This window comes from Terrapene carolina, unplaced genomic scaffold (assembly GCF_002925995.2).
Source record: "Terrapene carolina triunguis isolate 2854851 unplaced genomic scaffold, T_m_triunguis-2.0 Scaffold112, whole genome shotgun sequence".
Classification (NCBI taxonomy): Eukaryota; Metazoa; Chordata; order Testudines; family Emydidae; genus Terrapene; species Terrapene triunguis.
This window is the reverse complement of record NW_020664463.1, coordinates 14,355,657-14,368,713: the sequence shown is the minus strand read 5'-3', so window position 1 is coordinate 14,368,713 and position 13,057 is coordinate 14,355,657.

Genomic DNA, 13,057 nt, shown 5'->3' with positions numbered 1-13,057 from the left:
TGTCCAGGCAGCCGCCCAACAGGAGGCAGTGCGGCTGCAGCAAGAGACTAATCGCCTGCTGATGGACCAGGCTGCCCAAGACCGAGCTATGTTGCGGGAACTGGTAAACCAAGTAAAGACCCTTATAGAGCTGAACTGCGGCCATGATGGTACACGGCTCATACGGGCCAGCCATTGGATGCAGAAAATGACGCGGGAGGATGATGTAGAGGCATACCTTCTGGCCTTTGAGAGGACAGCCCTACGGGAGGCCTGGCCTCGAGATCAGTAGTCTGGCATCCTTGCCCCTTTCCTGTGTGGGGAGGCCCAAAAGGCCTACCATGATCTGCCTGAAGACGCTGCAGCAGACTACCCCCAGCGGAAAGCAGAGATCCTGGCCAGATCTGGGGTAACGACCGCAGTGCGGGCCCAGTGGTATCACGGTTGGAGGTACCAGGAAGACAAAACCCCGCGGTCCCAATTGTATAACCTCATCAATCTCGCACGAAAGTGGTTGCAAACAGAATCCCGGAGTCCGGAAGAGATACTAGATGTTCTGGTCATCGACCGATACATGAGGGGACTACCACCAGACCTTCGTGCCTGGGTAAGCCAGAAGGAACCCGCCACCTATGACGAGGTTGTTGCCCTGGTAGAGAGGCGAAGGACAGCGAGGGAGCTGACCCGACCAGTTAAGGAAGAGGCACCCCAGGTTAAACTAGCAGCACCAAGCCCTAAAGTTCGGATGACTGGGCCACCAGGAGGGCCCAGGTGGAAAAAGAGAGAGGCTGAAGGCCCATCAGAGGCCACAAAGAGTCGGAGCACTGAGAGAGAAGAGGATCGTGATGTTAAACTGCCCAAACCAAGAGACCGGGGAACGCCTACGGCTTCATACAGATGTTATGCCTGCGGGAAGTGGGGACACATAGCTGCACAGTGTCCCAATGCTGAGGAGCCTATGCAGTGTAACCTGGGGAATTGGGCAGATCCATGCTCCCTAATCCACCTTGTGGGGGTCTCACTAACCCCACATATGTATACCAGACCAGCGAAACTAAATGGGGTAGGGACCACGGCACTGGTTGATTCGGGGAGTGCTATCATGCTTATCTCAGGGAAGCTCGTGAAGCATAGTCAGCTGCTACAGGCTAAACGTACGGGGATAACATGTGTCCATGGGACAGTTAGTTACTACCCCACCATCCCAGTAAAAATCGAGATCCACTCGAAGGGAACACTACTGAGGTAGCAGCAGGTGTAGTCCCTAAACTCCCATACCCAGTGCTCATAGGGAGGGACTTCCCAGGGTTTGGAAACTTACTCCCAGTAGGGGGATTGGAGAAAGATGGGGACCCTAAAATTGGTGAGGCATCCACAGCAGACTGTCAACCCCCAATCTTCTCTGAAATATCCCCAGATTTGTTCTCCACTCCCAGACAGGGTAGAAAGACAAAAAGAGAGAGAAGGGCAGCTAAGGCCTTAGGAACCAGAATACTGACCCAAAGCCAGAGGGTCGCTCTTGTAGGTAGGCGGACCCGCGCAGCTGAAAAGGAGGCCACGCAGGAGGGAGAAGCACCTGAGTCTGACCCCCACCCTAATGCTTCTGAACCAATAGAGGCAACAGAGACTGGGTCCCTAGGTCTTAGGCAGATTAGCCCCGGGAGAGGAAATTTTGGACAGGACCAGGCAGAAGACCCAAGGTATGACAACATTAGGAAGGAGGTGACTGAAATAGATGGGGTCCCTGTGGAAGGGAAAACCCAGGGACCAGGACCCTACTTCATAATGAAGAAGGATCTCTTATACCGGGTTGCACCAGTACAGGGGCAGAAGGTACAGCAGATCCTAGTACCTCAAAAACACCAGAATGCTGTATTAAGTCTTGCTCATAGTCATCTTTTTGGGGGGCATTTGGGGGTAGAGAAGACCCTGGCATGAGTCCTACGACGGTTCTTCTGGCCCGGAGTACATGAAGAAGTGCGGAGGTACTGTGCCTCCTGCCCGGAGTGTCAGCTGCACAGTCCCCGTCCCCACTTGAGGGCACCTTTAGTACCCCTTCCCATCATAGAGGTCCCTTCGAGCGAATAGCCATGGACCTAGTGGGACCCCTGGAGAAGACGGCTCGGGGCCACCAATATATACTTGTTGTTTTGGACTATGCTAGTCGCTACCCAGAAGCCGTCCCCCTGCGGAACACGGCCTCTAAAACTATAGCCAAAGAGCTGGTGGGGATCTTTGCCTGAATGGGACTACTGAAGGAGATATTAACCGACCAAGGAACCCCATTTATGTCGAAGCTAATGAAGGACCTCTGTACGCTGCTCCATATACATACCCTGAGAACTTCGGTCTACCATCCGCAGACTGATGGGTTGGTAGAAAGGTTTAACCGAACCCTCAAGGCTATGATAAGGAAGGTGGTAAGTCAGGATGGGAAGGATTGGGACACCCTACTACCCTACCTTATATTCGCTATCCGGGAGGTACCTCAGGCCTCAACTGGGTTTTCCCCCTTCGAGTTATTATACGGGTGTTACCCCCGTGGCATACTAGATATCGCCAAAGAGATCTGGGAAGAGGAACCCAATGAGGGGAGAAATATAATAGAGCATGTAATGCAGATGCGAGACCGGATAGCCCGGGTTACCCCTATCGTACGGGAACATTTAGAAAAGGCACAGGAGGCCCAGTGAACCCATTACAATCGCCAGGCAAAAGTGCGACAGTTCCAACCAGGGGATCGGGTTATGGTGTTGGTACCCACGGCAGAAAGCAAGCTTCTGGCCCAATGGCAGGGGCCCTATGAAGTGGTTGAACCTGTGGGGGAAGTAACCTACAGGTTTGGCAGCCAGGACGCAGAAAACAAGAACAGATTTATCACGTTAACCTTCTGAAACCCTGGCATGCACAAGAGGCATGCACAACGGTCCAAAAAGACCTAACTCAGGAAAACAAGCCTTCCAAACAGGTGAGGGTGTCTCCCGATTTAACACCAGACCAGAAGAATGAGGTGTCTGAGATGATCTTCCGGAACCAAGATGTGTTCTCGACAAAACTGGGTCAAACAACCGAGACATATCACCACATCGTCACAAACCCTGGGGCCAGAGTAACAATGAGGCCCTATCGGGTGCCAGCGGCAAAAAGGGAGGAAATAAAAGCAGAAGTAAAAAAAATGCTGGAGTTGGGGATCATTGAAGAATCCCACAGTCAGTGGTCCAGCCCAGTCGTGCTGGTGCCCAAACCTGATGGCACCACAAGATTTTGCAACGACTTCCGGCGACTAAACGAAGTATCCCAGTTCAACGAGTACCCCATACCTCGCATAGATGAGCTAGTGGACCGTCTGGGTAATGCCCGGTACTTGACTACCCTAGACTTGACAAAGGGGTACTGGCAGATTCCCCTTGCAGAAGACGCAAAGGAAAAGACTGCGTTCTCTACACCAGAGGGTCTTTTTCAATATACTGTCCTCCCTTTTGGACAACATGGGGCCCCAGCTACCTTCCAGCGCCTCATGGACAAGTTATTACGCCCGCATAACAGTTATGCTGCTGCCTACTTGGACGATGTGGTTATTCATACCCCAGACTGGGAAACCCACCTGGAGAAGGTGGAGGCAGTCCTCGATACCTTCAGGCGAGCTGGCCTTACAGCAAACCCTGCCAAGTGCGCTGTAGGGTTTACAGAGGCCAAATATCTTGGCTACATTGTGGGAAAAGGTTTGGTAAAACCCCAAGTGAACAAGTTAGAGGCCATCCAAAATTGGCTCCGACCAAGTCGCAAGAAACAAGTCCGGGTGTTCCTAGGTGTGGTGGGGTATTACCGACGACTTATCCCCCACTTTGCCACAAGGGCAAGCCCCCTGACAGACCTAGTGAAAGCCCGTGGACCTGATCTGGTGAGATGGTCTGACGCAGCAGAGGAAGCATTCACAGACCTACGGACTGCCCTCTGCAGTAACCCTGTACTGATAGCCCCTGATTTCACCAAGGAGTTTATCCTGCAGACAGATGCATTGGAAGTAGGGTTGGGGGCCGTTCTATCACAGATGGTTGGGGAGGAGGAACACCCAATTCTATACCTCAGTCGGAAACTCCTTCCAAGGGAACAAAAATATGCAGTGGTGGAGAGAGAATGCCTCGCTGTAAAATGGGCCATGGAAACATTGCGCTACTACCTGCTCGAGCGCAGATTTGTCCTCGTGACCGACCATGCCCCTCTTCAACGGATGCAACGGAACAAGGAGAAGAACACAAGGGTGACCAGATGGTTCTTATCCCTCCAACCTTTCCAGTTCCGTGTGCAACACAGAGCAGGGAGCCATCACCGCAACGCCGATGGCTTGTCACGTGTGCACTGTCTGACGTCCCAAGCTGCCCAACCCCTTGGCGTTGAGCAGGGGGGAGGGATATGTGACAGACCCAGACCAGTGGGGTACAGGAGTCTGGTAGAGGGCAAATATACTGGTCACTGGATGAGTAGTTTTCTGTTCCCTGAGTGACCAGAGCAGGGGCTGCACTAGAGTAATCAGGAACCTGCTAGAACCAGTTCAGGCAGGCTAATCAGGGCACCTGGGTTTTAAAAGGAGCTCACTTCAGTTTGTGGTGCGAGTGTGAGGAGCTGGGAGCAAGAGGTGCAAGGAGCTGAGAGTGAGAGGGTGTGCTGCTGGAGGACTGAGGAGCACAAGTGTTATCAGACACCAGGAGGAAGGTCCTGTGGTGAGAATAAGGAAGGTGTTTGGAGGAGGCCATGGGGAAGTAGCCCAGGGAGTTGTAGCTGTCATGCAGCTGTTACAGGAGGCACTATAGACAGCTGTAGTTCACAGGGCCCTGGGCTGGAACCCGGAGTACAGGGCGGGCCCGGGTTCCCCCCAAACCTCCCAATTGACCTGGACTGTGGGTTCTTCCAGAGGGGAAGGTCTCTGGGCTGTTCCCCAACCCACATGGTGAATCTCTGAGGCAGGAAAATCCGCCAATAAGCGCACGACCCACCAAGATAGAGGAGGAACTTTGTCACATTAGTGAATGTGCTTTAAGTACTTTGAAGCTTCAAAAATATTCATAAATATATTAGTGCTATTAGTTACCAACACAAAGAAGCCCAATACTACAATTGATTATCAGGGACATTGACAAAATGTGTCAAGACCCCTGCTTCTCTGTCTCGCTGAAGGAGATAAACATATCAGTTTGTCCCCAGCTGACTTTTAGCTTCTGTAAAGCAAACTCAAAAACTCACCAACTGGACTGAATTAGTACAATTGTTCAGGAGCTAGATGCTTGATCTGTTTAGTGGTCTGATGATTTATTTTGCCAACAGTATCACTGCACGTCTTTGTTTTCGGTCATCCTTTTCTCATATAAATAGCACTTTTGTCTACCATCTAGCATCAGACAGACCATGTGATGCTGAGGACTAGTTTACTGCACTCAACCTTCTCCTCTACAGTGACTTCATACTAATAATAGTGCGTTGTTTGTCTGAGATGATATCGTTGATACAAAGTGACTATAGCATAGTGCTCATTTTTGTTTCTTCAGATACAGAAGACTTGGTTTCCATGTTTATTATTTTGAATCACTAAAAAAAGTCTGTATAATTCATTAGTATAAACAGTTTTCTTTAACACAATTTAGCTAGTCAACTGAAATTCTTTATGGGATAAGATGTGTTGAGGTTTTTAATAAAATTGTTGATTCTGATGCCTTAACATTTTTTTCAGTCTGACTGCCAAACTGGAAAGTATTTTTGTATTTACAAGTCACAGGTGCTGCAGGTTTCATGGAATTAGATATCACTACATGCCTTCTGTTCCACCTCCCAGTTTTATCCCACCTCTTCCAACTCTATTCTTCTTTCACGTTCTCCCTCCCCCTTTTCTATTCCCCTCTGCCAAAACTGTTATCAGTGTCAGGGATTAAGGCATGCAACTGAACCTCAGACCAGCTAGCTCTCTCTCCCTTGCAACTGAATCACAGTTGCTTCACAGCTGAAGCACCTGATTGGCCAGACTGCCTGACTGGCTGGAGGAACCCACAGGCATGCTCTCTTAAGCGCAAGCAGCACGATTAGGCCAACAGCTGCTCAAAGTATTCACTCACAGCTTCACCTACTTGTTCCCAGCTCTGTTCCAGCCTCAGACACAGTCCTGCTCCTGCCTTACCTCACTCCAGGTAACCTGGCTCTGGCCCTTGGCTCCAATTCCTGACTTCTCACTCTGACTCCTACCTGACCCTTGGCTCTGGCCTCTGACTCCCACTCTTATCTTGGGTTCCTATTCATGGCTACCAACTCCTGCTCTAACCACTAGGTCTGACTTCTGCTCCAGTCAGTAGGCAAGGCATGACCACCCATGTCCTGGTCTCTGACAGTTTGAGAGCCCCCAACCAAAAAGGGGTAATAGCTTCTTCTACAATGGATCCTATGAAAGCTAACATCTCCTTGTTGGGGTTGGTAGATGCCCTGCTGAATTTACAAACTCAGATTAGCGCTCTGCAGGTACAGAACTCTCATTTACAGACTCAAGCCATGCCCCAGGTCCATACAGAATCACCTGACTGGCCAGACTACCTGGAGGAACCAATAGGCCTGCTCTCTTAAGCTCAGCAGCAGCACTAAGCAAATGGCTGCTCAAAGCATGTGACCACTGCTGTGTTAACTCCTGCTCCTGCCTTGTTCCCTGCCTTCACCAGCACTGCTCCTACCCTGGATCCAGCCTTGTCTCCCTCACTCCAGGTAACCTGGCTCGGACCCTCGGTTCCAATTCCTGATGTCTGACTCTGGCATCTGGCCTCTGACACCTGCTCTGACCCTGGCATCCTATTCCTGGTTACTGACTCTGGCTCCAACCACTCATCCTGACTTCTGCTCCAGACACTAGGCATCACCTCTCCCATCCTAGTCTCTGACAATCAGCTGAAGAACGATTCTTCTCTTCCTCCTCCACATGCAGATTGATCACAAGCTCAAGTGGCAGGCCCACTCCTCCTAATGGATGTAGTTGGCTGTAGCCAGAATTCTTCATTCCACTCCTCGGGGTTGGCATTTTTTTTGTTTGTTTTTTGAGCTGCCATATCTCTGACCGGCAATCAGCAGGGCTAGAAGAGCTGCTTCTAGTGGGAAATAAGGGGAAAGTTATACTAGAGGGCAGCTGGGACAGAAATGGAAGAGGAAAAAGCTGGAGCTGTAGAGAGAGACTGCTGCTTGCACAGCACTGCATCTGGTGTTCAGTGCCCATAAAAACTGTGGATCACAAGAAATGCATTGGAGGGAAGGGAAGAGAAGAGAGGGGTAGTGCATGCAACCCAGATGTTGTAAACCTGTGATGTACAGCTGTGGAACAGTATATCCAGTATCACTCTGAACACTTTTTTTTAAGGGTCCAATTTACAGGCATTGATGGTGAGCTTACTATACAGAATAAAAGCTGATTGGAAGCACACAAGGATGTTGTCTATTAAAAGCAAGAGCTGGCTTTTGAAAGATCAAATGAAGAAGCAAGTTGGATTTTATTAAATTAATCCGTAAATTAGCAAGACCACTTTTCAGACTTTTACAATTTGCTTCTCCATAGCTAAATATTCTCCCCAGATGCCATGGAGTCACATGACAGCTGGTGCTTATAAGAAGTTTGGTCAAAGCTTCCAGAAGTTTCTTGTTCCCCTACAATCACTTAAACACTTATTACAAGACTCCAGAAGGTGTGTTCTACTGCATGTAGCTAACAGCACTTTATTCCCTTCCTCATTTCCACTAACCCGTCATATTAATTACTCCAAATTTAACATTAAAGTCTTTAAAATGTTAAGTTCACATTGGTTTCATTCTGTTGGATTTAAATCATTCCCCCTTAACCCCCATACATACATTTTAAACACTGATAGTTTTATATCATGTATGTATATATGTAGGTCTTACATATACTCACATATCGAATAAAACACTGCACTGTAATGCATATGATCAAGGGAGGAGAGTTGTGTGGGCAACCTTAATTTTCACATTTCTTTCTTTCACATTAACTTTTGAATGTTTCACTTTGCAACCTTAACATTTTTTAGAATAGGTTTTATTAAAAGTATTTTCATTATTTTATTCCCCCCTAGTTAATTTGTTTTAAAAACCAAGAGTCACAAGGTGGGTGAAATAATATCTTTTATTAGACCAACTTCCGCTGGTAAAATAGACAAGCTTTTGAGTTTTTCCCAGAGTAAATTTCCCAGACATGAAGAAGTGTTCCATGTAAGCCTAAAAGCTTGTCCCTCTCACCAACAGAAATTGGTCCAATACAAGATATTACCTCATCCACCTTCTCTCTCTAATATCCTGGGACCAATAGGGCTACAACAACACTGTTTTTGTTTTTAAACAAACACAAACCATTTACATGGTTTGGATCCTGGACACATGAGGAATTTCTAGCTTGAGCCTAGACAATCATATGGGGGCTCAGGGGCGTAGCCAGGTTCTAAGTGCAGGGGGAGCAAACATAAAAAAAGGCGCCCCCCCTTGGCTCCTCCTCTGGCCACGCCTTCTCTTGGTTCCTCCTCCGGCCACTCCGCGCCCCTCCCCCCCACTGGCTTTTCTGGCCATGCTGTGCGCCCCCCCTCGGAAGGGCTCGGTCCGAGGGAGGAGGTCGGGCGCCTCCTCCTCCCCCACAGCGCCAGGGCGCCCAGCTCCTGGTGCTGAGTCCGGCGCGACCTAGGAGCCGGCTCCCCACGGGGAACGGAGTCTGTCCCCGTGGCTCAGGCGGGGAGCTTCCAGCTCGTCTCCTCCTGGGCTGGGAGCAAGTGCCGGGCTCGCCATCCCTCCTCCCCAGCAGGGGCTCAGGCAAAGCAGGCTGGCGGCGAGGGCTGGCTGGGGCTGCCGGCTCCCCCCGGTGGAGCAGCAGGCGCAGCTTCCGGGGGGGCCGGAGGGCTCCTTATGGTGGAGGTGGGGGGGGAGAGCCCCACGGCTCTGGTCGCATTCCAGGAGCGGGGCGGCGGGGGCGGGGGTGGCTGCGTGCCCCGGCTTGTAGCAGGTGTCCCCTCCCCACCCGGGGGGGCAGGCTGGCGGATGGACAGGGCAGATGTCCTGCCTCCAGCCCTCTGTCGTGCGACTCTGCCCACTTCAGCCTGCGCGGGACTGCAGCCACAGCAGCTTTCCCCCTGCCAAGCCGCGCCGCGCTGTGCAGGGACCCAGAGCTCTGGCAGCTGCTTTTGAAAAATGTGTGAGGGGAAGCGGCTGCTTCCCCTGCACCCCACTAGCTACGCTACTGTGGGGGCTGTGTCCTGACTTTTTCACTGGTGTGATCTTAAATTCATCTCCTCCATTGGGCAAACATTGTCCATGTTGGTTAATTTTTGTGGCATGGTGCAAGGCTCACCTTTTTTTTTTTTCCTCATTTTTCTTTCGCTTGAGTTGGTGAAGAGGATGTTTGGAGATTATACATTTTACTCTGTGGGACCCATATTTCTTATTGTTTGTTGTGAAAACAGCATGTGCTTCATTAAATATATATGCACCTTGAGATGAATAACTCGCACCATTTTAGAACTCTAAAAAATGTGTTAAGTAATTTTTTTTAGGTAAAAGTTGCATGGATTTGGAAAGTTGCAGCTGTCCAAGTTGTTGCATGTGTCAGTTCAGATACACCTCTACCTCGATATAACGCTGTCTTCGGGAGCCAAAAAATCTTACCACGTTATATTGAACTTGCTTTGATTCACTGGAGTGCGCAGCCCCGCCCCCCCGGAGCACAGCTTTACCGCGTTATATCCAAATTTGTGTTATATCGGGTCGCGTTATATCGAGGTAGCGGTGTATTTAAAAGGAGACATATCCCTGATGCTTTAAGTAGTATCTTGATTGCAACTAGAAGATGTCACCAATGGAGGCTCATAACTAGAGTATTGTGAGATGAGTTGTAGGTTACAATATCCCCAAATACAAGATTTGCATGCAGATGTTGTCTAAAGCTATTGAAGCTCTGGAAGAAGATGCTCTAGTCACTCTTAGCTTTCTCTGAGTTTCATAACTCCAACATATCAGTCAAAGCACTCCAAGATAAATGTGAGTGATACACTATGAGTCTGACTTCAAGGTCAACATTGTTCTTCCTGTTCTGGCTCAGTACAGTTACCCAAGAAGTTGGGTGACCTTATGCATATTAAATGAAATATTTAAGACTGGCTCCAGAAAAACTGCAAAATGTCACTCTAGTTTTACATTAATGCTGTATATTTACACAAACAGCCCAAGAAATACCGCAGGAGTCCATTCACGCCCACAGGACATTCCTTGGAGATCTATCAGTATAGATAAATACTGATCATGGCTCTTATTTTCATGGCACTTTATTGGCCAGGTAATTTTCATACTTTGACAGATGCCAGAGAGTTTACACCTCCCCTATGCTATATGTTTTTGGTTTATTCCATTGGTATGGTCAAATTTTTCATCCACATCTGGATTTCTCTCTCACAAGCTCAATTATATATTAGAAGTATTGAAACTTTCTATGCATAAACTCTAGAATAGAAAATATTTTCCACTTTACTTCTGGCATCAAGAGCAATTTTTGGACATCTCTCCTTACCCCTCTATTCAATACACACAATGTCCTTACCTCTTTCAGAAGATTTCAAATTATTTCTTAGATTGTGAACTCTAATTAGATGAGGAACATGTCTTTGTAAGTGTTTATGGTGTACCTAGCTTAAAGGTATCTAAATCCTAATTGTGACCTCAAGAGCTAAAGTAATATAAATATCATCTGCTCACCCTGGAACACACTTCTGATCCTATTAAAAAAAAAAGGGTGGGGAACCAATAAGTTGCTACTAGTTCCTTCTACAAACCAAGCTAATGACTCACTCAATGGATCATTCATTTGGAAACTTTTTCTAAGGCATTCCATTAATTATATGGTGGCGGTCCAAATTCTACAATATCGAGTTTATTTCATGTTTCTTCCCTAGACCTCCTGCTTCTGAAGGAATGAGGTTATTTTGCATATATATCACATGTAAAAATAGATTGTTAATTACCACTTTCTGATACTGAAGTGTCACTTTACAATAAAACCTTTCAGGGTAGTAGGCTTTAGAGTGACATACTTTAGCACTGAGCTAGAGCCAGTAGGCAAGAAAGCAGGGATTCAAAAACCACCATTGGTTTTGGCAATTCAAATGGGAGTTCAGTCCATCTTTTAAGCAAATTTTAGAGGTTCAACCATATTCTGTGATAGGTTGGCACATAACTGCCTGTAATACCAACTTCAGTAATGAATGCAATTAATATTGATTAAAATATAACTGACTTCACTGAACACTTTTATAGTTAGTGGCTTTCTCTTATCAAAGAAATTACCTATGATTTGAACAAGAATTTTCTCCCTTCAAAGGAGATGTCTTGTATAATATTAATACAATATAATATTCCTCATTAAGTTTTTGAAAATTAAACAGTCCAACCTTATGCCAGAAATTACTTAAATCCACATCATGGGGGAGCAGGAATTGTTCCTTCCTTGGGAAACCACACAAGGGATTCCCAGACCTGACAAAACAGATACGATATTCATCACTTACTTAAATAACTGATTTTTCATTGTAATGCATTATTTGCAGACACTAAAAAGCAGTGACACGTTCCAGTTGAGGACTTCAGGTCTCTGTGCAAAACTTGTTGGGACTGGCTCAGTGAGGAAGAAGCAAATTCACAGTCCTTAATAAACTAGATGTGAAACTGATTTCCTGGTTATATTTAATATTACTGTACATACAGTAAGTCTAAAAAAGTGGGTGGGTAAAAGAATTTACCTTAACACACTGTATTAACACTGTGTAACTTAGTTGTCTGCATATTGAACAACCTGTTTTTCAAAAGACAGGACGTCTTTGAACCGGTTTTCCCTTGTTTTGAGGAAGATGAAAATCTATCACGTTATGATTCTGATGTACCTATCTTTACATTAACAAAAAGTCACTTGAAAACTGTGCTTGGATAAAAATATTTATAATTTTATTAAAAAAACAGCAACCACTTGCAGATACTGTAATACCATACCCTTTACAGTTAACCTACATTACTCTGTACATTTCTCCTGACATAGTGAAATGTCTTGGAATTTCTGTTAGTATGACCTCTGCTCAAACTACTTTTTATCATGTTCGCTGGTTATTTATTTTTTCCCCTTTCAATCAGCTTGGACAATGTACCTAGACTGGTCTGTTTTTAGTTAGTAAGTTTCAACTTCCTGTTCTCAAGCACTATGGACCACAGACACTGCAGGGGAATGTTTATTTCTACAGATTTATTTCCATCAAAAATTCAATTAAAATGGTCTTTTTTAAATTTACAGAGCCCTTCCAACAGCACACTGTCTTAAATTTCATTCCCAAACGGAACATGACAATGTCACTTAATTGTGATTTTTTTCCCCATAAAATGTACATTGTGTGAAGAAATCTTAGTGTTGTATGAACTTAATCTATATATTTTTAATAATCAGTTCGTCCCTGTGAATCTCAATGTTTTTATCGCATGTATGGAACAACATAGGGCAAAATTACTTCTTTAGTTTACTAGGCTAAATACTGGTGATCATTCATTTAAATTTAAGGGTTTTTTTGCTTTATATTTTGAAACTGTTCTCAAGACCTACTGGAACACTCTCTTCCCGAACACTGGCCTTTTTTTCTCTTTCCAAATTGGCCTACTTGACAAATGGATCATTCCCCTTGCACTGGCCAGAAGAACTGATTGGGGACCCAAAGAGGCTCAATAGCTGCCTCTTCACCACTTCCCCTATATGCCCCCTGCACTGTGGGACTGTGTCTATATGGAACAACTGACCCCTTAATATTTCATCAGTGCAAAATATTTCATTACATAATTGTGTTGAAGCAAAAGCATAATACGTGATGGACCAAAATCTGAAGACCTTACTCAGTTTTTATGCTCCATGCTGGACTATAGTGGGTTGAATAAAATGATCTAGCAAACTGCCCATCCCTGACATACTTGCTTAAAAGTGGTCAGGCCATTGACTGGGTGGAGCCCCCGGCTCCGTGACCTATGGAGTAAAGCTGGT